The 21293-nt window shown below is 50.0% G+C and overlaps 1 protein-coding gene across 2 annotated transcripts in view; it reads right to left on the bottom strand.

Annotated features, from left to right (window-relative positions):
- GNG4 (G protein subunit gamma 4) overlaps nt 1-19938 on the bottom strand; it is a 66828-nt gene extending 46890 nt beyond the window's left edge. For both annotated transcript variants that reach the window (XM_079900056.1, XM_079900055.1), the window contains exon 1: nt 19464-19938. The gene's annotated coding sequence lies outside the window, so the exon portion shown is untranslated. The remainder of the gene's footprint in view (nt 1-19463) is intronic.
- Between the last annotated feature and the right edge of the window lie 1355 nt (nt 19939-21293).

The raw sequence follows: 21293 nt of genomic DNA, 5'->3' as shown, positions 1-21293 counted from the left end.
TGAGGACCAGAGAGGCACCTCTCCCAACCCCCTTGCTCTACATAAATTCTGGGGGAGCCCTGAGGCAACCCCAGGGTCCAGGCTGGGACAAAAGTTCCCTGCTGGCTATGGGACACACACTTCAGAGGAAGTGGAGTTCTAGGAAAATTACAAGAACCACCTTTTCCCCCTACAGCCGAGTTTGTGGATTGAGAGTCACCCCAGCCCCCTTCATCCTGACTCCTGGCACTAGACGGGGCCCCGGTTAATGATGGCTCCCCCACTGCAAGCCCAGCCTCCCCTTCCGCTGTTTCCCTTCACTTTTGTGTTCTGTATCCTCGGCCTCCTTTGATTCTGGGGCTTCTGCACGAGCCCCAGCTGGTTAAGGGCACCTGGCCTCAGCTCTCTGTAGCTCACGAGCCATTTATTACCAGGCTGCCTCTCTGAAGGCGTCTTACTTCCTTGGAATCTTTGTGCCAGACGTCCCTCGAGGTAATGACTCCATGGAACCGACAGAACCGAGCAGGACCAGAGGCTGCCGTGCAACCCCTTTTTGAACACAACCGGCACTTGCTTTATGGAGAGGTGATGAAGTCAAACACCTGCTTGGTTTTTCAAGCCGGGAGTTAATTAGAAACCAGGTGAGGCAGATGTTGATGTGAGGCAAGAAAAAGCAGAGGCCCAGATAAAGCCATTACGTTTATATATATATATTTCTTTTTAATCTTATTTTTTTATTTTTGGCTGCAGTGGGTCTTCGTTGCTGCGCGTGGGCTTTCTCTAGCGGCAGTGAGCGGGGGCTACTCTTCGTTGTGGGTGCACAGGCTTCTCATTGCAGTGGCTTCTCTCGTTGCGGAGCACGGGCTCTAGGCGCATGGGCTCAGTAGTTGTGGCTCACGGGCTCTAGAGCGCAGGCTCAGTAGTCGTGGCGCACGGGCTTAGTTGCTCTGCGGCCTGTGGGATCTTCCCTGACCAGGGATCGAACCCGTGTCCCCTGCACTGGCAGGCAGATTCTCAACCACTGCGCCACCAGGGAAGCCCACATTTATTTTTTTAACCACATTTAACGTCACGGCTGGGTTGAGTCTTCCAAACTGTCAAATACAAGAGACTTCCAAAAACGTGGTACCAAACTTCCTCCATATAATATTCAAAATTAAATAATTCCAATCCAACCTTAGAGTTGGCTGGCTGAGTTTAGTCTTAGGTGCCTAGAAATTTTCCAGTCATGCTTTTGCCTCCGTTGTTTTACTTATTCACCGTCCCAACTCCTCCTGTTACAAGGTGCTGCTACCCATCTTCAAGGTACCATTCAGATGCTACCACCCTCTCAAAAAAAGCTCCTTGAGCTGGCTTGTCATCTCGGCCCCTGGGGCCAAGCTCTCCCCTCTGTTACTGTGACACTTCTAGCCTTCCACATTAGTCCGTGTGATCTTGTATTCAAATAATTTTTTCCCTTCTAGACTGCCAGCTTTTTGGAGGGCAGGGAGTGTGTCAGGTTCATTTTTATACCCTCAGGACACCGAGCAAAGGGATTACCACCGAGTAGCTATTTACTTAATTGAATAGAATGCAAAACCAAAAACCAACCAAACTAAAATACCAAGCGTCAGCTCTTTTCTGAGTCGATACCATGGGAGCCGAAATGATGGTGGCCTAGGTTGAAATAACATCAGCTGCAAAGGTTCCAGGTCTCAATAATTCTTTTGAAGGGTAGATTAGTTTCCAAATGGAACGAACCTATTTTTTTTTCCTAATTATGTGCTCATTACAAACATATCCAAACTCCACAGGAAAATATAAAGTTAAAATCACCTGTAAGTTAATTAAGTTATTTCAGTAAGATAATTAAGATTTTTATTTACATTCTTTGACTTAATTCCATGAAAAACATGTATATATTTGCTCCAGTATTATGACTCCTTTAAAAAACAATATTTAGGGAATTCCCTGGCGGTCCAGCGGTTGGGACTCTGCGCTTCCACTGCTGAGGGTGCGGGTTCAACCCCTGGTCGGGGAACTAAGATCCCACAAGCCACAGGGCATGGCCAAAAAAAAAAAAAAAAAAAATCAATATTTGGTGGAGGAATTTTAGACTGTTAGAAGGCTAGAGTGGAACGAGATAAGGGGAATATTTGTTTAGCTTCTTTAAGATCGCGGCAACCACATCTGCAAAAATCCATGGAATCGTAAGGACAGAACCAATCCCAAAGCTCTGTGTTGGAGCAGGTTTCAGTGCCCCTGCAACAGCTTGGCCAAATGACCATCTGGCCCCAGCACGCCCCTAACAAGGCCTGTGGACAAAAGGATGCTGAGATGCTCTTCACAGGGGTGGTGACCGCCAGCAGTAGTGGCTTGTTCACAGGTCGTGGAGAACTTGCCAATGGTTCCCCAGTCCCGGCCTCCGAGCCAGCTCATTCCTGTTGATTCTGTGAACTTGCCCATAACTTTACAATAAATCTTCCTTTAGCTTAGGACTCCAGAGCTGCTTTCTGTTGTCTGGAAAAGACCCAGAGTTTTCTTAAACTAGGACTGGCTGCTCGACAGCTGTATTAGGGACTCATCTCCCTCGTCCACCTATCTGTATGGACATCAGTCTGGCCGCTGGTTCCTGGGTTCTGTCCCCAGGTTGCCAGGGCGTAGTTGTGATCTGCTCTCCTCGTGGCTGTGTGACCAGGAGACGGTCCCTGGGCAGCTAAGGCCCACTGTGCATGGAAACAGCCAAAAACTAAATACGCACTATGCTTTACATAAATATCTGCTATGATCTAATAATCTGTTCATTATTTTTTCCCCTATGCTCCTGAGCAAAGCATTGGGTAGATTTCCCACCTGCTTTTTATTATGGGATATTCCAGACATATAATACAATTTAGAGAATCATACAACGGACACCCTGGACTACTTCCCACCCAGCCTATGAAATAAATCAAAAACATATGGTCGAAATTCCCTGGGTACTTCTCCCTAATTGTGTGCCCACTCTTCTGAATTTGGTTTTTTATTCCTACACATGTCTTTATAGTTTAAAAAAAACATATGTATGTGTCTCTAAACAATACAATTATTTTCCTATTGAAAAATATTTATGTATCCTCTTGAACTATTTTTCTGAGATTTATCCAGTTTACTGCCATATCTATATATATATATATATATACACACACACATATACATATATATACACATATATATGTATATTTACCTTCTCTTTACCCTTCCTCCTGTAGATGCAGAGCTGGTGATTTACAATATTTTGTTATTTTTGTACCATACTGTACAAATATTGTAATATTTGTACCATAATGTCGTAAATATATCTCTTGAGAGAGACTTTCTCTAGGGTACATACCAGGAAGAAACTTGGTATAGATTATATGCATTCTTCATGTTCACTCTTTCTTTTTATTTTTTTATTAAAAATAATTTTTTTTGGCCGCGTGGCACGGCACGTGGGATCTTAGTTCCCTGACGAGGGATTGAACCCATGCCCCCTGCAGTGGAAGCATGGAGTCTTAACCACTGGACCGCCAGGGAATTCCCTCTTCCCTTTCTTTTTAAATAGGACGACAATAACATACTATCAAATATATTGTCAGGAGGGGTGGGATAGGGAGGGTGGGAGGGAGGGAGACGCAAGCGGGAAGAGATATGGGAATATATGTATATATATAACTGATTCATTTTGTTGTGAAGCTGAAACTAACATACCATTGTAAAGCAATTATACTCCAATAAAGATGTTAAAAAAAAAATACTAAGATATTGGAAGCCTCCATGTGTTGTAACTTCACATACACCAAACACAAGCTCACGAAAGAGACTGTTACTCTTTACTCAAGACATTTAAGAATTCTCCTGTGACGCTGTTTCAGAAACATCCTCTAATCATCAGCATCTTCAAGCTGTCAGAAACACACCTTCAAAGTATCGTAAGTACTTAGCTTTGCTGTTGAGGACGGCAGCCTATGGTCAGTCAAGACCAGCAGCGACCCCTGCAGTGCAATCACAGAGCGGCAGCCCCGTCAAGGCAGAGCAGCCAAAGCCGGGTGTTTTGTTCATCCTTGAAATTCGAACAAGAGCCAGGGGTTTGTAAATTGCGGGTCAACACAGCCCGGGACGGCAGTTCAAGGGCAGGTCTGCGTGCCACAGACAAGGGCTGTGTGATGGCCACACTGTGGGGTGTGGGCGTAGCTCAGAACCACTTAGGAAGTGTGGCTCAGGACACTAGGGGAGAGGAACTCTGAAACAGTGTGGCAGCCGCTTATCCACTGCTCTGTCCACTGGAAGCCTCTAGGAACCAACACTCCTGAGGGGACAGACGCTCACGCACCCAGGAGGCGCTGCTGGGCTCCCAAGTGACTTCTGACTTATGACTGTTGACACATTGGCGTAATTTACTTTTTTCTAATTCTTCTAAGAGGGGTGATGTGTGGATGAATTCTCAGTTAACCCCAAGAAGGCACTTTACTGACAAGAAAACTTCCTTCTTGTGAACACATCATGTAAGAATTTAAAGTAAACCCTGAAAGGGCGCAGAAGACCACATGAAGAGGGTCGGCAGGCTGTGTTGATGGAGAGCGTCTTGTGCAGGGGCGGGGCCGAGTTCATACACTTTGCATCTTTGTGTGAACACCTGGGCTGCAGAACAAGCTGCCACAACCAAATTAGAGAATCCCCCCTTCAAGGGAAGTAGTTAGAATGCTCCCGATGCTGATTCTGGAGAAGCTGCTTAAACAATCAGAAAAGGAGTGTTTTTTCCGACAGGAAGCGTAGCCTATCCTAGTCTCGTCGTGCTATTTGTGACTTGTATGACTTCAAGCAAGTTTCTGTCTCTCTGCATTTGTCTTCCCCTTTGTAAGATGATGCTCTTACCCCCAACAAGATGAGAATCAGGTAAAATGCCTCAGGTGGGAACAAAACCCATAGGACAACTCAGCACATTCGTAGAATATTAGACCTTGCCTAGTTAGATTTCTTTGAGATTAGGTTAACAACTTAATGGCTTGATCTTGGGGGAAAAAAAAAAAAAGAAAAACACAGTAATGTAGTTTTCCTTCTAGAGGAGAAGAATCCGTAAGACCAAATGATGACTCAAAGGCAGTTGTCTTTAAAAGAAGGAAGAACTGACGTTGAAGGCTGCTACCCACCAACATGGCTGATCCTTTGTTACGCGAATTAACGGGATTTCTCCGAGGTGGTTATTCATACTTTGCAGACAGAAAGATTTGTGTGGCTCAAGTGAACTGTGCGTGGAGGAACATATGTTAGCAGCAGTGGAGGAAAAAAACAAGCAAACAGAGAAAAACAGGACTCATTAAATAAGCCTAAAAATAATCTGGGTATTTTCCAAGAAAAAAGATGCAGCGTCTGACACCAGTTTTTCGTTAACGTGTCAACAGCCCACTGATGATCCCAGGAAAGTCGTTGTTCCCGGTGAATTGTCCCTAAGTAGGAGAGGTGGCCGTGGTGATAGGCGGAGCTGGGGCTGGAAGCAAAGCAGGGATACAGTCCACCTCTTGCTGGCAGCCAAAGAAGCCACAGCCCACAGGAGATGCTGGGCTGACCTGACCTGTAGCCAGCACCCCCGTGGAGAAAAAGCTCCCCCTGTGCCGTACGGCTGGACCACGCTGGGAAAGCTCCGAGCCATCTCTGAGCAAGACCGCTTGCCAGGGAGGCTGGCTCCGGCTGTTTCTCCTTTTAACCAGCAGTCAACTAGCTGTTGTGAAGAGGCACCTGAGATGGGAAAAGTCGAATGAGAAAAGGCTCTGGTCCAAGAAGAGGATCACCTGGGGGTGGAAGGAGACGCCAAACTTGAGAGGGCGGCCGGGGACGGAGCTGTCCTATGATGGCACGGTTAGTCTCACTGGCCACTAACTAGTCTCCACTTTACCAGGGACGGTGAAGGACCAACAGCCAGTCTCAGAGTGGCCCTCTACACCTACACAGGGAAGCCCCATCCCCTGGAAAGTCTCCGCTCAATGCCCTGTGGAAGGAGTACGGCCGCTTACAGAGGCTTCCTGCTCTGGAGCCAGCGAGCCATGTGGGAGAAGTCGACAGCAACTACATTTCTGGTGTATTTAGAGAATTTACCATAACATGACATTGTTCGTGAACCACAGAGTATTAGAAATGGAAGGGATTTCGCAGACCATGGTTCCAATGGTTTCAAGCATAAGGTCCCTTCTAAAGTAATAATAATAATAAAAATGCAGCTTCCTTTATGGCAGGACTTTTGATATCTGTTGACTCGGAAGATATAAAATGATCTAAAGAACCCAGCAGTACACTTACATTCATTTTTGTCTTCTTGATCCCAGAGGCGTCTATGTACACTTGCAAATTAGCTTTATACAAAAGCACAGCACCCTGCGTTCAGTCTACCCGGGGTTCCTGGTGCAGACCTGGATTCAGAGACCTCCTGCAGCAATTCTGGGTACCACCTCGAGGAAGCTGAAGGATGGCAGAAGGCGAGTAACTTAACCCCCTTAACTTCCTTTAACCAGCCAGTTAGTGGTGCGCATCCGGCATCACCACACAGCCCAGGTAGCAAGCCAGGGACCTCCTCTTTCACCTCCATCTGGGGGACAGTGAGGGTCCTTCCTTTCCCTGAACAGGTGAGTCCAGACTTCGGTGCAGAGAGAGAATATCTTGCCACTTTGGTCTGTGCTTTTTCTCCGCGCTTCCCTGTACCTAGCCCGTCTCAGCCGGCCAGAGGCATCCATGTTGCCTCCAGGGGAACTAGGATTGTTAAAGCAGAAAGGGAAAGACAGGTGTTCTGCTTTTCACTTCCAAAGTAAGCTCTGAGAGCCCTCCTCAGGAGAAGTTTGGGGTGCCAAACTCTTGATTTGTATGACGGGGTCTCTCATCTATGGGAGGCCCCCAAAGGCACCTAGAAAGAGAAGAGAGAAAGGCCAGGACTGGCCTGTCCCTGGGACCCCTGTGTTGGCAGAGGGGCAGTGATCAGGACAGGACCACCGAGGGGCCTGGGGGGCCCATGTGTAAGGAGAGCACTGAGTACTGCAAGCAGACCTGAAGCCTCTGTCCTCGTCCCACTGGGAGCCCAGGCCTGCAGCAACCTGCATGTCACTGTGGGCCCTTATCAGGACTCCCGCCTGTGCCCTGAGATACCAGTGCGTCTCAACTCAACTATCCCACATGACACTCTCATGGCAAAGGCCCAGGGATCTGATGCATCCCCTCCAGCAGGGCGGGGTCCCAGAAACACCGAGAGGGGATGGTGTGGGTACCCCAGCATCTTACTTCCACACTTGAAAGAGGCACATCTGACCTCGAATCTGGCATCCTATTTCCTTGTAAGGATGTTTTGGGTCAACTTTTTTTTTTTTCCTTTAAGAGGCAAAAGAACACAATAGAGAAAGCGTGGAGGCCCAGAGCTTCCGTCCTGGCTCTGCTGTGTGCCTCGGCCACGCTGAACTTTTTTTTTTTTTTTTTTAGTTTGGCTGCGCCGCACAGCTTGTGGGATCTTAGTTCCCTGACCAGGTACTGAACCCGCACCCTCAGCAGTGAACGTGTGGAGTGCTAACCACTGGACAAGGAGGAATAAAAACCATCAGATAGCGGAGAAAAGCTATTTCCTGACAACCTCCAGGGGCCATGATGCCTTTTTTTTTTTTTTTTGCGGTACGCGGGCCTCTCACTGCCGCGGCCTCTCCCGTTGCAGAGCACAGGCTCCGGATGCACAGGTCCAGCAGCCATGGCTCACGGGCCCAGCCGCTCCGTGGCATGTGGGATCCTCCCGGACCGGGTCACGAACCCGTGTCCCCTGCATCAGCAGGCGGACTCTCAACCACTGCGCCACCAGGGAAGCCCAAGGGGCCATGATGCTTTTTAACCTCTGCCAGGCAGGAGAGAAATGAAAGTGGACAAGTAACCGCAGGATCTGAGGCCAGACAGATGAATTTTGGATCCCGGATTTACTTCTTACTTGCTATGCAATTTTGGGCGGGTTACTTAACCTCCTGGTTTCTTCAGTGGCAAGATGGAAAATGTAATGGCTGTATTCCTTTCCTATCACTGTTGCAATGAATTACCACAAACTCATGGCTTAAAGCAACACAAACTTACGATTTTATACTGCTGGAGTTTGGAACTCCACAGCATCAGGAGGGCTGGAGGGGGAGGCTCTGGGGGAGAATGTTTCTATAAGCAGCTCTTTTGTCCCTTTCCTGTTTGCCCATTTCTGTTCCCCTCAAACCTTACAGAAATGAGATCACTCGGTAACATTTAACCTGCCTCCTGAGTTCTGCTCTACTGAACATACACAATGCCTTACCTAACCTGTTGATTCCTTTCCTGGATTAAAAGGTGTGAGAATGAAGAATTAAGTAGTTAAAGAATGACTAACTCTGTACCCCCAGCTTCCCCCTTAGCAAATGTGCAAGTGAACCAGGCAGGCAAGACAGCATCCAAAGGAGGATAAGGAGAAGTCAGCAGTCTGCTAGCAATGGAAAAATGACGAGGGGACTTCCCTGGTGGCGCAGTGGGTAAGAATCCGCCTGCCAATGCAGGGGACATGGGTTCGAGCCCTGGTCCGGGAAGATCCCACATGCTGCAGAGCAACTAAGCCCGTGAGCCTCAACTACTGAGCCTGCGCTCTAGAGCCCGTGAGCCATAACTACTGAGCCCGCATGCCGCAACTACTGAAGCCTGCATGCTTAGAGTCCGTGCTCCGCAACGAGAAGCCACCACAATGAGAAGCCCATGCACCACAACGAAGAGTAGCCCCCGCTTTCCGCAACTAGAGAAAGCCTGCGCGCAGCAACGAAGACCCAACACAGCCAAATATAAATAAAATTAAACCAAAAAAAAAAACAAAACGATGAAGAATCTGACCTCCTACCTTAATGATTAACTGAGATTGTTTTCCCTTTCCAAGAATTGTCATGCTGAGCAGAATCTTCGGAGTTGGTCTCGGACATGAGTCCACCTTCTCCCCAGATCGCTGGCTTTTCTGATTAAAACAACTTTCCTTTTCACCAACACTTGCCTCTCGATTATTTGTTTTTGAGTGGTGAACAGCTGAACTGAGTCTGGTAACATTTTCTGGCCTTTTCCAGCTTCCAGAGGCCACCTCCACTCCCTGCTTGTGGCCTTCCTCTACCTTCAAAGCCACCATGACACCTTCAATCTCTCAGACACTCCTACCCTCCTCTTATAAAGATACTTGTGATTACATTGGGCCCACCAAATAATCCACGCTAACTCCCCCACCTCAAGATTCTTACTCATATCTGCAAAATCTCTTCTACCCTTAAGTTAACAGATTCATTAGGTTCTAGGTATTTGAGTGTGGCCATCTTTGGTGGGGGTGGGGGATTATTTTTCCTAACACAACAGTTATCAAGGAATAAATACGTAGTATAATAGAAGGCACTTAGAGTCTGCCACGTATAATAGTAAGCACTCAATAAATGTTTGCTACTATGATGACTATTATTTGCTCAAGCAGAAAGTCTCAGCCTGGAAAGCCTCCGCCACTCACTGGCTCTGCCCCAACCCTTTCACCTGGCCAAATCCTGAGACCCTTCTGGAAGCTAGATTTGTGATCGGGGGGACCTGTTCTCAGTTCCCTGTGGTGTTATAATCATCTGCCTGTCTCACTAGATCGTAAATTCCTCAAGAGCTGGGATGCCTTCTTCTCATCTCTGCGTCCCGACCCCCAGCACATGGCACACAGCAGCCTTCACATGTCTCATCAACAACCAAGGGTCCCTCCTGACTCCACAGCAAACAAGGGTGCAACCTGCCGGGTGCTCCAGACCACGGGGTGCTGCTCCCTGCGGGAGGCGAGCTGTGGAGGGAATGTCTGTGTCCCAAGGTCATCGTGCTCTGCGCGGGGGCGGTTATTCAGGGAGAGTAGGTTTCCCCATCGAGGAGGCTCTCGCGTGAAATGCAGGGAGGACAGATGCATGCGTTCATCCTGGAAGGGAGGGAGACCTGGGCTCCAGCACGCGTGGCAGCCAGGTGGCGTTTGCTGGGAGTCACGTCTCAGGGCTGCAGGTGGGCGGGAGGGACCAGCATGGGAAACAGGCTCCACGACGCTTGGGCAGGTTGGGGGTGATCGGACACAAGGAAGAAAGACCCACAGAAATCACCTGGTTCCGTGGTTTGTAAAACTCAAAAACACAGTCCCAGGCTCTAGCCCAGACCTGCTGAATCAGAACGTCCAGGGGTGAGGCAAGAAAGCAGTTATTTCTGAAAACTACCCAAAGCAATTGTGTTATGCAGCCAGGTTTGGAAACCACGGATGGATCTACCCTGAATTTTACAGACAGACTGTGCTACAAATAAATGGTTCCCTAAACAGGTGTGTTAAAATGGAAGGAACAGGCAGGGCAGCTCATCATTAAGCAAACTTACTGTGAACGAGGCAGGCCCCACATCTAGAACATATGAAACCCTTCTTACAGAGCTGTGTCCCCTAACCCATCCAGGCCCGCAGAAGAGTGGACCTGCGGGTGGTCTCTCTACTCTAGCGAGCCCCCAGATCTTCAAGACGTGCAGGTCTCTGATCCAGCCTCTCAGGGCACTCTCTGGAGGGCTCCGGGATGGGTCAAACTCCCCGGTACCAGGCTCTATCTGGAGCCTGGTACATCGGGAGCTGCTTGGCCCATTGGTCCAGTCCCTGGATGGGTGGGGTGTCCACAAAACAGGCTGTTCTCGAGTGAGAGACATCTTTGTGCTGTGTGTTATTTTGCTGAGAGTCTCTGCCTCTTGCCCCGAGTTATACTGCTGGGGATGAAGAATGTCACCTGCCAGTATCAGTAAACAAAGGATGTTACGACCATCAAACCAGCAGCCACTGCAGTCACCCCCAGCTGTGCACCCTGAAGGGTTTCAGGATGGAAAAAGCAGGATACTGACCCTAGAGAGTTACGGCGCATATCAAAGGAATCAATTCAATGAGCCCAGACTCTTGCATCTGCCCATACGAAGAAAAGTGCTCAATTCATTAACCTGAGATACCTGGTTTTCTTTAATTTCAGTAAGCTTTTGATGTTCCGACTACCTGGTCTTTGCTGCAGAAACTCCTGTATAGCCTTGGTCCTCCCTGACCTTTTCAGAGCAGTTCCTCAGAGCGATCTGAGAGGCTGTGTCCTCGGCGTAAGTCCTCAGTAAATCCATCGAATAAAACATAATTCTCAACTCTCACGTTGTGCATTTTTTTTTCAGTCGACACTACCAAACACTCCTTTTGGGAAATGCACCTTCCTTGCACGGTGGGAGTGTGGGAGGAGGGCAACGAAGCCCTGTTCTGTCGAGGAAGGCCGCGGAGCACCAATAGCCTGTGGGTCCACCACGTCTCCAGCTGCTTCCACTCACTGGCACCACCCAGATCAGGTAAGTTCATTTACCTCCTGACCTTCATCTTGGATCAACATAGGAATCCTTCCATGAGCAGCTCATTTTAAATTCATAACACCCTTCCCTAGCAACCCCTATCTCCCTTCCTCGTTTTATTTTTCTCCCAAGCACTGATTATACTGTTAAATGCTCATTTATTTGCTTATTTAAATTACTTTCGATTTTCTGACTTATTAGTACGGTGTGATGCCTCTACTAAAACATATACGAGGGCAGGGATTTTGTTTCCCCGTCCACTGCCTGCCTTTTCCACTGCTGTATCCCTCCCACGTAGGTGCAGTGAGGAAAAACAGCAGGATAGAGGGAGGACTGTTTTAAGAAAAAAAAAAAAAAAGAAAGAAAGGAAGAAAGAAAGAGAGCAAACCCCACCACAGGGCCTGTTTCACAGCGAACACCTAACAACTAGAGGGAGCCCGAGCTAGCCTGGGGCCCTGGGTCAATCTGTGGGTGGTTTAGGTGAGTTGCCATGGTTACCGTGAAGCTGGGCCAGGGCCCAGAGCGCCTGCCTCGGGCCACCAGACCTTGGGGGTGGGTAGAGGGGGACCAGGAGTTTCGGGAAAAACATAAAACAGAGACTCACCCTTGGATAGAGACACGTTCTCACGGAAGGCTAAGAAACCGTAACCCCCGACGTCCGCGACTGGTGAGAGCATCGGATCAAGTGCGTAACGTTAGGGGGACAAAGGAGTCATAAACAAGAAGCAGAGCTGCAACTGCCTGAACGCAGAAAGAATGAGTCATCCAGGGAAGCAGGGTGGTGGTGGTTTGCTCTTGCTTCGCAGAGACTGGCGGCCTGAGCAGCCTCAGGGACTGCTAGGCAGGGGGTCCCTTTTAAGGGACTCCAAAACATGAGAACTTGCAGCAGAAAGAGTATGCATTCTACAGAATCATTTTTGTTTGGCCCACACTTCATATCTGTTCTCTGAAGCCTCCCTACTTGGTTTCCCTCGGACCCTCCGGGCAGTGTCACCCACCCCCTGGCTTCACCTGGGGACTAGCAGCTCTGGCTCGTCTCCAGCCGGATTTCTGCTCACCCGGATGCACCTCCCAGCTCCCCCTGCCCTCCATCTCCCGCTAGCCGCTCCGACTCACCCTGCACAGCAGGCACAGGGCGCCAAGGCTGGGACCTGCTAAATCCTGGATCTGCTCAACATCTGCCCTGGATCCCCATCCCTCCTACAAAAGGCTCTTCGAGGGCTTCCCTGGTGGCGCAGTGGTTGAGAGTCCGCCTGCCGGTGCAGGGGACGTGGGTTCGTGCCCTGGTCCGGGAAGATCCCACATGCTGCGGAGCGGCTGGGCCCGTGAGCCATGGCCGCTGAGCCTGCGCGTCTGGAGCCTGTGGTCTGCAACGGGAGAGGCCACAGCAGTGAGAGGCCCGCGTGCCGCAAAAAAAAAAAGACTCTTCCATATGCCACTCATGCGCCTTCATAACCGGGCTCCAATCTGCCCTTTCCACTCTCCTCACTGCACTTTCCTAACTCTGGGCCTTCACTCAGGCTGGTCACTCTGGCTTAGAGAGCCCTTTCTCGCTTGTCTGGATTCAAAAATGGGACTCGGCTTTCCAGGGCCTGCTGAAGACCCGAACTTGCTGAACGTGGTTTGCAGCAGTTAACGCACAGGAGAAGCAGAGAAAGGCTGACCACCCTGGGAAGGCTGGTCACGGTGAGGATGGGCAGAAGTCTGTGGTGACAAATCCCATGACAAAGAAAACACGCCTGGGTCCAGGCCAACGATCGGCTTATTTCAGACGCTATTTACTAAAACAGATTCTAGCACAAGGAGAGGGTTTGGAGAGAAACTGGGCAGTTCAGAGGACTTTGACCCATTAGAGTATGTAATGGGCGGGGGATGTCAGGGCTGGTCCCCCTCCACCCTGCCCCGTGCAGGACACACTGTGCTTTCTCTAACCTCCTCTTAGCAGTTCTGAGGACATGGAGACATGGCAGAGTGGTGGCGATGGTCACACTCGCTGCAATGTGGACAAACGGACGGAGCACAGAAAGGTCTGTGGGAAACAGCCAGAAGAAGACACGATTCTACAAGACCGGCCGAGTGGAGCTGAAACACCAAACCCCGCTTGCAAGGGAGATGAGGCAAAGCCACTCAGAGACAGGGACAGGGTAGTGGGGTCACCCGGGCACCCAAAGGTCTAAGTCAGCAGAAGACTCCGGTGACCCTGTCCCTGTTAGTTAAAATTCAGCTGAAGAAGAGAATACGGGATGCCGATGAAGGCTGATTTATGTATCTACGCCTCACCTTTGTGCTCCAGAAAGAATTTGGTGACTGCTTTCCTGTGTTACTTCCCTTGAGGTTCAACGCTTTGGAAATCTCAAGCTTCCCTGTTACTTCCCTTGAGGTTCAACGCTTTGGAAATCTCAAGTTCCAGCATCCCTTCCTGGCCACACAGCCCTTAAAACTTCAGAAGCCTGACTGTGTCTCTACCTCCCTGCAACATTGGCTTCCCCCATATATACCATCAAACATACACTTACACACTTAAGTAATCTGTCTCCTTAACCAAGATGCGACCCTCCCCTGTCCGTGTGGTCCCACAGGTGTCAGGGGCTAAATAGGCACCTACAGACCAGCTGGAGACCCTGGGTTGTAAGTGAAGTCAACCGGGGCACCGAGAAAACAGATTCTTCCCGCGATTGAGGAACAGAGACTAAAAGCAAAGAGGGATTACTCACACTGGTTTATCAGGCCACCAGTTTTGGGCTCTAGACTTTGCTGGAAATTCTGAAGGGGATCAGAATAGACCACCCCAAAATATGCCACCTTGGCATAAGGATTATTTTGAGCTGAAGGCAATTAGAAAACAGCAGACACAGGAGGAATTCTCTGGCCTCCCCCTTTCTACCTAAAAGCAGGATATAAATCTCCCTTTGTGAAGGTGTTTTCCCCTCCCATCACCCAGGAGGAGGAAAACAACCAGTATCACTGGAGAAAGACACCACCGAGATGGGCCTGCACAAATAAACCTACACAAATAAAATAATCCTTATCTGCCATTAGTTTTTGCCACATACTTACCTTCCCAAAATTTACCACCCCTGGAAGCTCAAAGCCCTTTATCTTTGTCTTGTCACTTTCCCACAACTCATGTCCCTTTGTTAAAATGGTACATACGCTCTGAAGCCTAACCGGTTCTTTGGGTTTGCTCTTCTATCCTGTGAAGGTCCTGTGCACATGCATAATAAACCTTTTCCCCTGTTAATCTGGCTCTTTTCTCTTGTTATTCTTGCCTGTCCTCAGTTTAATTCCCAGGCCCCAGGCACAGAACATAAGAAGGTAGAGGAGAAATTTTCTTCCTCTCCTACAGTTTCCATAAAGGGTATGCATAGCAGGTACTACAGAGCCACAGGACAGATGCCTGCCCAAATTAGGCTGGAAAAACACGCCGGAGGAGGATTCCAATGCTTGGATGTGCCTGGACCCTCATACAGGTAAGGAAAGATGGGAAGGTGGAGGCCACTGGGATAGTGGGTCCCACAGATAAAAAGGGGGGTCCCCTCCAGGATGTGAGGGTCCTGACACCACCCACTGTCTACCATCCCTGTCTTTGCCTCTCCAACAGCGTCCGGAACCTGAGCCACAGAGTCCAAGGGGCCATCATGGAAGATAACCTACTTGTAACAGACTGTCCTCAGCAATCCCCCACCTTGCTCTGCTTTCTACCCCCTCTCAGTATTCCCTTGCTCTTTCTTTCCTGTTTTCTAATTCCGTTTCTCCTACTTGGACCTTTATACTCGTGTATCGTTTTGGCGAACATCTCTCAACTTTACATATTTGTGTGATACAACACCGGAAGGAGTAATTACACTTGAATTCGGGTGGTGGGGCTATGGGGGCACATGTATTTTTCACGGTAACCCCTTTTAAGCTGCAGTTGCAAAGGTGTTCTAATAAGAATTTTGGAAACAATTTTAAATGTTTTCCTTCTTCCTATTGCTATCGTCCTGCCCCTCTTCCTTTGGTGGCGACCTTGGGGAGGGCGTGGCAGAGGAGGCCCCAGAGCTGCAAGTTACACACAGCACCCGGAGGAAGCACAGGGACGAATGAGAAAAGCAGCTCGCGCCAGTTACAGGGTGGAGGGAGGGCTACTGCTCCACGTCGTGCACGAGTTTGATGGGGCAGAGGGGGTGACTTGGGCCCCAGAGGCATGTTTTTTTAATTTTTTTAAAATTATTTATTTATTTTTGTGTGTGTGTTTGTTTTTCTTAACATCTTTATTGGAGTATAATTGCTCTATAATGGTGTGTTAGTTTCTGCTTTATAACAAAGTGAATCAGCTATACATATACATATATCCCCATATCTCCTCCCTCTTGCGTCTCCCTCCCACCATCCCTACCCCACCCCTCTAGGTGGTCACAAAGCACCATTTCTTCTATCTTCTGTCTCCTCTATCTACTTCCTCAGCCTCACAGCAGATGTCCCACTAGAGAGTCAACCCAGCTGCACAGGGAGAAATGGTTTGAGAACTCTAAGAAGTGAGAGGAACAAATCTTCTTTGGGAAGGGAGCACAAATGCAGTCCCTGGGGGTGGGTCTCTTCCACGCATCTCAATCGCTCGCCTCCCACTGGTATATGCATTTCCTTGGTTAGTTAAAAAAGTCACCACCCACCACAAGTACCCTGCCAGATATACCCCTGGATAAAAAGGACACTACGGACACCGTTGTCCTTTTTTGTTTTGCTGAAGAGAAACCTTCCAGGTACGCCGGGAGGATTAAGTGAGCTCATCCACGAGGGGCATCCAGGTGAAGCCTGGTCCTCCCTCCACGCCGTTGCCCGCTGCTCCCTCTGCTGTCTGGTCCTCCTAGGCTGAGCCACTGGTGACTCACTTGCAGATACCTGGGAACCTCAGGGCTTCAGGGACAGAGTAGCTTCTCCACACCCAGGGCCCATTCCAGAAGCACCATATCCTCAACACACCCCGCACTCCCCAATCTGCACAGGACCTGACTTTTTTTTTAATTAATTAATTAATTAACATTTTATTTTTGGCCGCGTTGGGTCTTTGTTCCTGTGTGCGGTCTTTCTCTAGTTGCGGAGAGCGGGGGCTACTCTTCGTTCTGGTGCGCGGGCTTCTCATTGGGTGGCTTCTCTTGTTGCGGAGCACGGGCTCTACGTGTGCAGGCTTCAGTAGTCGTGGCACACGAGCTCTGGAGCGCAGGCTCAGTAGCTGCGGCGCACAGGCTTAGTTGCTCTGCGGCACGTGGGATCTTCCCGGACCAGGGTTCGAACCTGTGTCCCTGCATTGGCAGGCATATTCTTAACCACTGAGTCACCAGGGAACTCCCAGGACCTGCCATTTTGTTTGCCAAGTTCCACCAGAAAAACTGATTGCACACCAGCTGCCATTTGACCTAACAAAAGCTCCTTGACAATTAAAGTGATTTGGAATGCTCCAGCTAGCTTGTTGAATGGAGCTCTTTTTAAGTACCCACTGTTTTCTCTGCAGTAATTTTTCTTCTTCCAGCAGTACTTCTTGCCTCTACTTCCTTCCCTAAATGGAAATTTCATTTGCTTGTTTTCACTTCTGATCATTTTTTAAAAGATATTTGGTTTATTCTTCATGTGGCTTCAACCAGCTACTTAAAACCTTTCAGTAGTATTACGTTAATTTCTATAGTATAATTGATCTCCTTGTTTTTCTTTTCTGACACTCATTCAGCTTCTCCGATTTTCAGTTAAAATTCCTTTGCTGACTACTGTTGAAAGGATATTTTGGTAGTATTTTTGGTGCATGAAGGAAGTTAAATTTCAGTTTCTGGCTTAAGAAAACTGATGAACAATTTCTCTACCTGAATAACAGTCCTCTGGAAGCCTGAATATGTCTAGAGTGAAAAAAAAAAACGAACGGGAATAATCTGCAAGATTAGATAATATTGATAGTAAATTCTCATAAAGGTGTTCTGAGAACAAATCAGGTAATATCTTAAAGACAGTTTCAAAATTCCATGAAGAAAAAAGGTCAATCTACTAACGTGCATTGCATTATTAGGCATTCTCCCTTCCTCAACTAGAATAAAAAATCAGACAAGGTAAGAAAAATGTGACAGTGATATGTGGCTATAAATAAATAAGAAGGATTCGTCTAGTAGATTTCAGTCTTTTCTCAGCCATTTTGCTGCTTTCCTCAGCAAGGAGTAGTTACGTGGTGAGTCAGTGTGTGCGTGTGCGTGTGTGCAAGAGATGACATTGTTCAGTCACTTGTAAGCTCAACCCCACCCTCCTGAGACAGCTGCCAGGCTCTAGCTTCCCTGGGAACCAGGGGGACAAGAGGATAGTGTCCAGTTCCCACCTGACGTTCCACCATTTCGAAGAACGTACTGAGATTTGGAGGGCTTTAGGGACTGTCATTTTGGCTTTAAAAACTGTAAGATGAATACAGGAAAAGCTTTTTCCTCGTTTCTCCACCATCAACTTGCATGAGAAACGGCAAAGACGATTGCCCGGCCAATCATAGCACCACTGGGAATGACCCTTTTGCACTGCTTTTTTTCTCAGCTGCCCAAACATCTTCTAGAGGCTTCCTCTGAACAATTTTATGTTAAGGAGGCTGAAGGATAGGAGCCACGTGTGGGCGGAGGAGAAAACAGGAAGCCCATTGTCCTAAATAGTCATTTCAGCCTAATAACCCCATGATGCAGCTACTCATTAACTAGCATCACAATACACCTTACCTTAACGCCTACTAGTTATGCCCAGCTCTATCCATGTCTCATCACGACTGATAATGCAGCCAACCCCACACTTCAAAAATAATTCACAGTTTACAGTGTACCTGTGTCTTGTTTCTCAGGATTGAAAAAGGCTTTCCATTTATCACGTCGTTTGTTCCCACAGTAGGGAAGTGGGCCAGATCTGATGGCGGGTACCTCCTTCCCCCGCCCCAGCATGCAGAAACCAGAAAAAGGATTTCCCCAAAGGATCAAGAAGCCAGCCAGAGGGCCCGGGTCCCCTCCCTGCCTCTTTGAGGCATTTGCCACTGAATTTTCCTGTCGCACCATGAGAAGGAAGCACCACAGTGAGGACTCATGAGCAGATGATGAGACTGACACGGTTTAATGGGAAACACCAGCGCAGCCCAGCCGGCCCTGTGCCAGCCTTTTACAGTCCTGGGAGGCAACAGAGAGAGAAGAAAACAGGCGCCGGTGGGGAGCTGGGAAGAGGGCGGGAGAACCCGTGTCTAGGATCCACTTTATCACTTGATCAAACTTTACCATTTCTGCATTTCCTAACACCCTAGCTCAAGATACACAGAAATAAGACCTCCTTGTTTTTAAATTAAGAAGTCTTCTCCAGTCACACCTCTGTCCACCGCCCCATCCCATCCTCTTGTTTTTATTTCTAAGGTAATTAAAAAAAAAATTAAACCTAAGCTCCCCGAATGCCGTTGGGTGCGCGCGCTGCGAGCGCAGCCCATTTCAGCACCAGAGTCGGGGACAGACGCCATAAGGGGGGGACAAACCGTCGCCCCTCCGTCCACTGTCGCCGCCCGAGGCAGGTGTCCCGGGTGCTGGGGAATCAAGAGGGCTTCTTCAGGCCCAAAGCATATCTCCAAATAAAATGACCAACTAGCCACTCCGTCCCTCCCATTACGGCGCTCCTCAACGGGGGACGCCCCTGCCAAGACAAGAGCGAACTGCCGTGACCTACATACGAAAAACGGGTCCCCAGAAGCCTCCCCCGCCTCGAGCCGGAAAGATCGGACGACCCCGACCCCCAGGAGACCCCTCAGACGTTCCGAGCTGTCTGTCCAAACCTGCGCTCGGGTTTCCCAAGGACTCGGCGGAGGGTCCTGGCTTCGAGGAGCCCCCGCACGCGCCGGCGCCGGGCCGACGACGATGCCCACCTGTGCTGGCGCCGCGCAGGCCGGGTTCGCCGCGGACGGCCAAAATGATCACAGGTATTCGTTTCGCGAGCTTCCGCTGACAGCTGCAGGAAGACGCAGGCACTAGAACCGTCTCTCCACTTCCAGAGAGCGTCCCGCCCGAGTTTCCCTTTTGTCTCTGGCTCTCCCCGAGCTTGCCGGAGCAAGGACGGTGCCTTTCGTTCCCCACCGACACGCCCCGGCCGGCACTTACCGGGCCGAGGGCGCCGCTCATGCGCTGGCTTTGTCTCCGGAGCCGTGCTCGCAGGGGGTGGCCAGACCGAACGGCATCGCCCCTTAATCCGGGCGCAGGGCTGGGCGGGCTCCGGCTCGGCGCTCGGGCTCCCGCGCCTGGGCGCCGACGGGCTGGCGGTGGAAACGCGCGCCTCGCGCAGCGCGCCACCCCCGGGGTCTCCGCGCCGCGTCACCAGCCCCGCCCCGCCCCGTGCCTCCAGGCCCGGGCGAGGGAAAGACCTCGTGAGGCCGAGCGCTGGGTGCAGGTGGGCGAGCCCGTGCCCCGCTGGCGAGTGCGGTCACCCAGCTGCCGAGTACTTTGTTTGCTCGGCACCCCCGGTGCCGGGCTCCAGGCGTGCGTCCGGGTCCGGCGGGTGCAGAGCGCGTGTCGCCGATCCCCGCCTTCTGGCGTCCACTCTGGTCGCGCCCACTCCGCAGCAGGGTCTCGCCCGGCGCCCGGGAGGGGCCGGGAGGGGCCAGGAAATCCCGCCCGCCGCCGTCGACGTCACTGGTGCGTCACCGGGGCTCCCGCACCCGGGCTCCGCGCACTCCCAGAGCCCCTAGTCTCCCATCCCCGACCCCGCGCCCCCGCCCGGCCCAGCTCTCCGCCTAGGACGCGCATCGCCCAGGGGCTGGAGGAGGGGAGATGAGAGGGACGGTGGGGTGTTGGGGCCGTGGTCCTCGCGAACTTCGGGGACCTCGGTCTCTGGCAACTTCATCCTTGCCAGCGGGTTAGCTCCGTGGACCAACCCGGCTAGGCGCGGCCGGTTGCCATCCATCACCAAAGAATACACAGTACACCCCACCCCACCCCCAAGGGGGGGCAGTGAAAGGAGAAATGCTTAATACCCGTAAAGATTCACAGGCCATTGTCTCCATTTATCGGGACGTTGCTAAGTAACGGGAAATGTAAGGATGGCCACGCCAGCCCAAGGCGTTGGGAGTGGGAGTGAGCCGCGGGCTCTCCTCCCGGGCTGCGACCGGGAAGGCGGGAGCACATTCCTAGTGTTCGTGGAGAGCAGAAGCTGTTTCCACGGGGAAATCCTTGGCGACTCCTCATTCCTTCTGAACTGTAAGCGTTTTGCGGTGGAGATACTAAAAACCTCTCCATTATTATAATCCTTTTCCTTTAGGGAAAAACAGCTTAAGCGCCGTCCATGTTACAACTCCTGGTAAAATAATACAAAACATTTGGAATAGGGAAGCTACGTTACACTTACAGCAGTGTTAGCAAGATTGGTAGGAAAAGGAGGCCAATGTTAATTCCTTTATAGTAACAGCAGAAAATCGTGGTTGACAATTAGGAAATATTTCTTGAAAACCTGCGTTCGCCGTCCTCATCCACCATCAGCAGCCATTCCTTGCCGTAAAGGGTACGAGGATCACTTGTTTCTGAGATCTCTTATCCCCGTTACTTTGACATTTGCCCCAGACAAATGTGCATCTTCCGAGACTCCAGGTGTCTGATAGAATGCAAATGTGGAGTTCAGAAAGCCTCACCTGGGGCTAGCAAACACCTCACACAGGTTTTTGTCACAGCTTGGAAGTGCCCATCTAAGACACAGAGTTAAACCATGATAAAGTGGCTCAGCCAGTAAATACCCACTACACTGACCTTTTTTTAAAAAGTGAGAAAGATATATGAGAACTGCATTTAAAATTCAACAAAGCCAGAACTGGGCTCATTATTTCCACCCCCCAAATCTATTTCTCCTGTACTTCCTGACTCAGAGGCACCACTGCCCAGTTGGCTGAGGCAGAATCCTCAGTGTTCTTATCCCAACTCCCATCTCAATCCATCGCAATCAGG

This window comes from Stenella coeruleoalba, assembly GCF_951394435.1.
Source record: "Stenella coeruleoalba genome assembly, chromosome: 16".
Classification (NCBI taxonomy): domain Eukaryota; kingdom Metazoa; phylum Chordata; class Mammalia; order Artiodactyla; family Delphinidae; genus Stenella; species Stenella coeruleoalba.
This window is presented reverse-complemented; position numbering and strand designations above follow the sequence as displayed.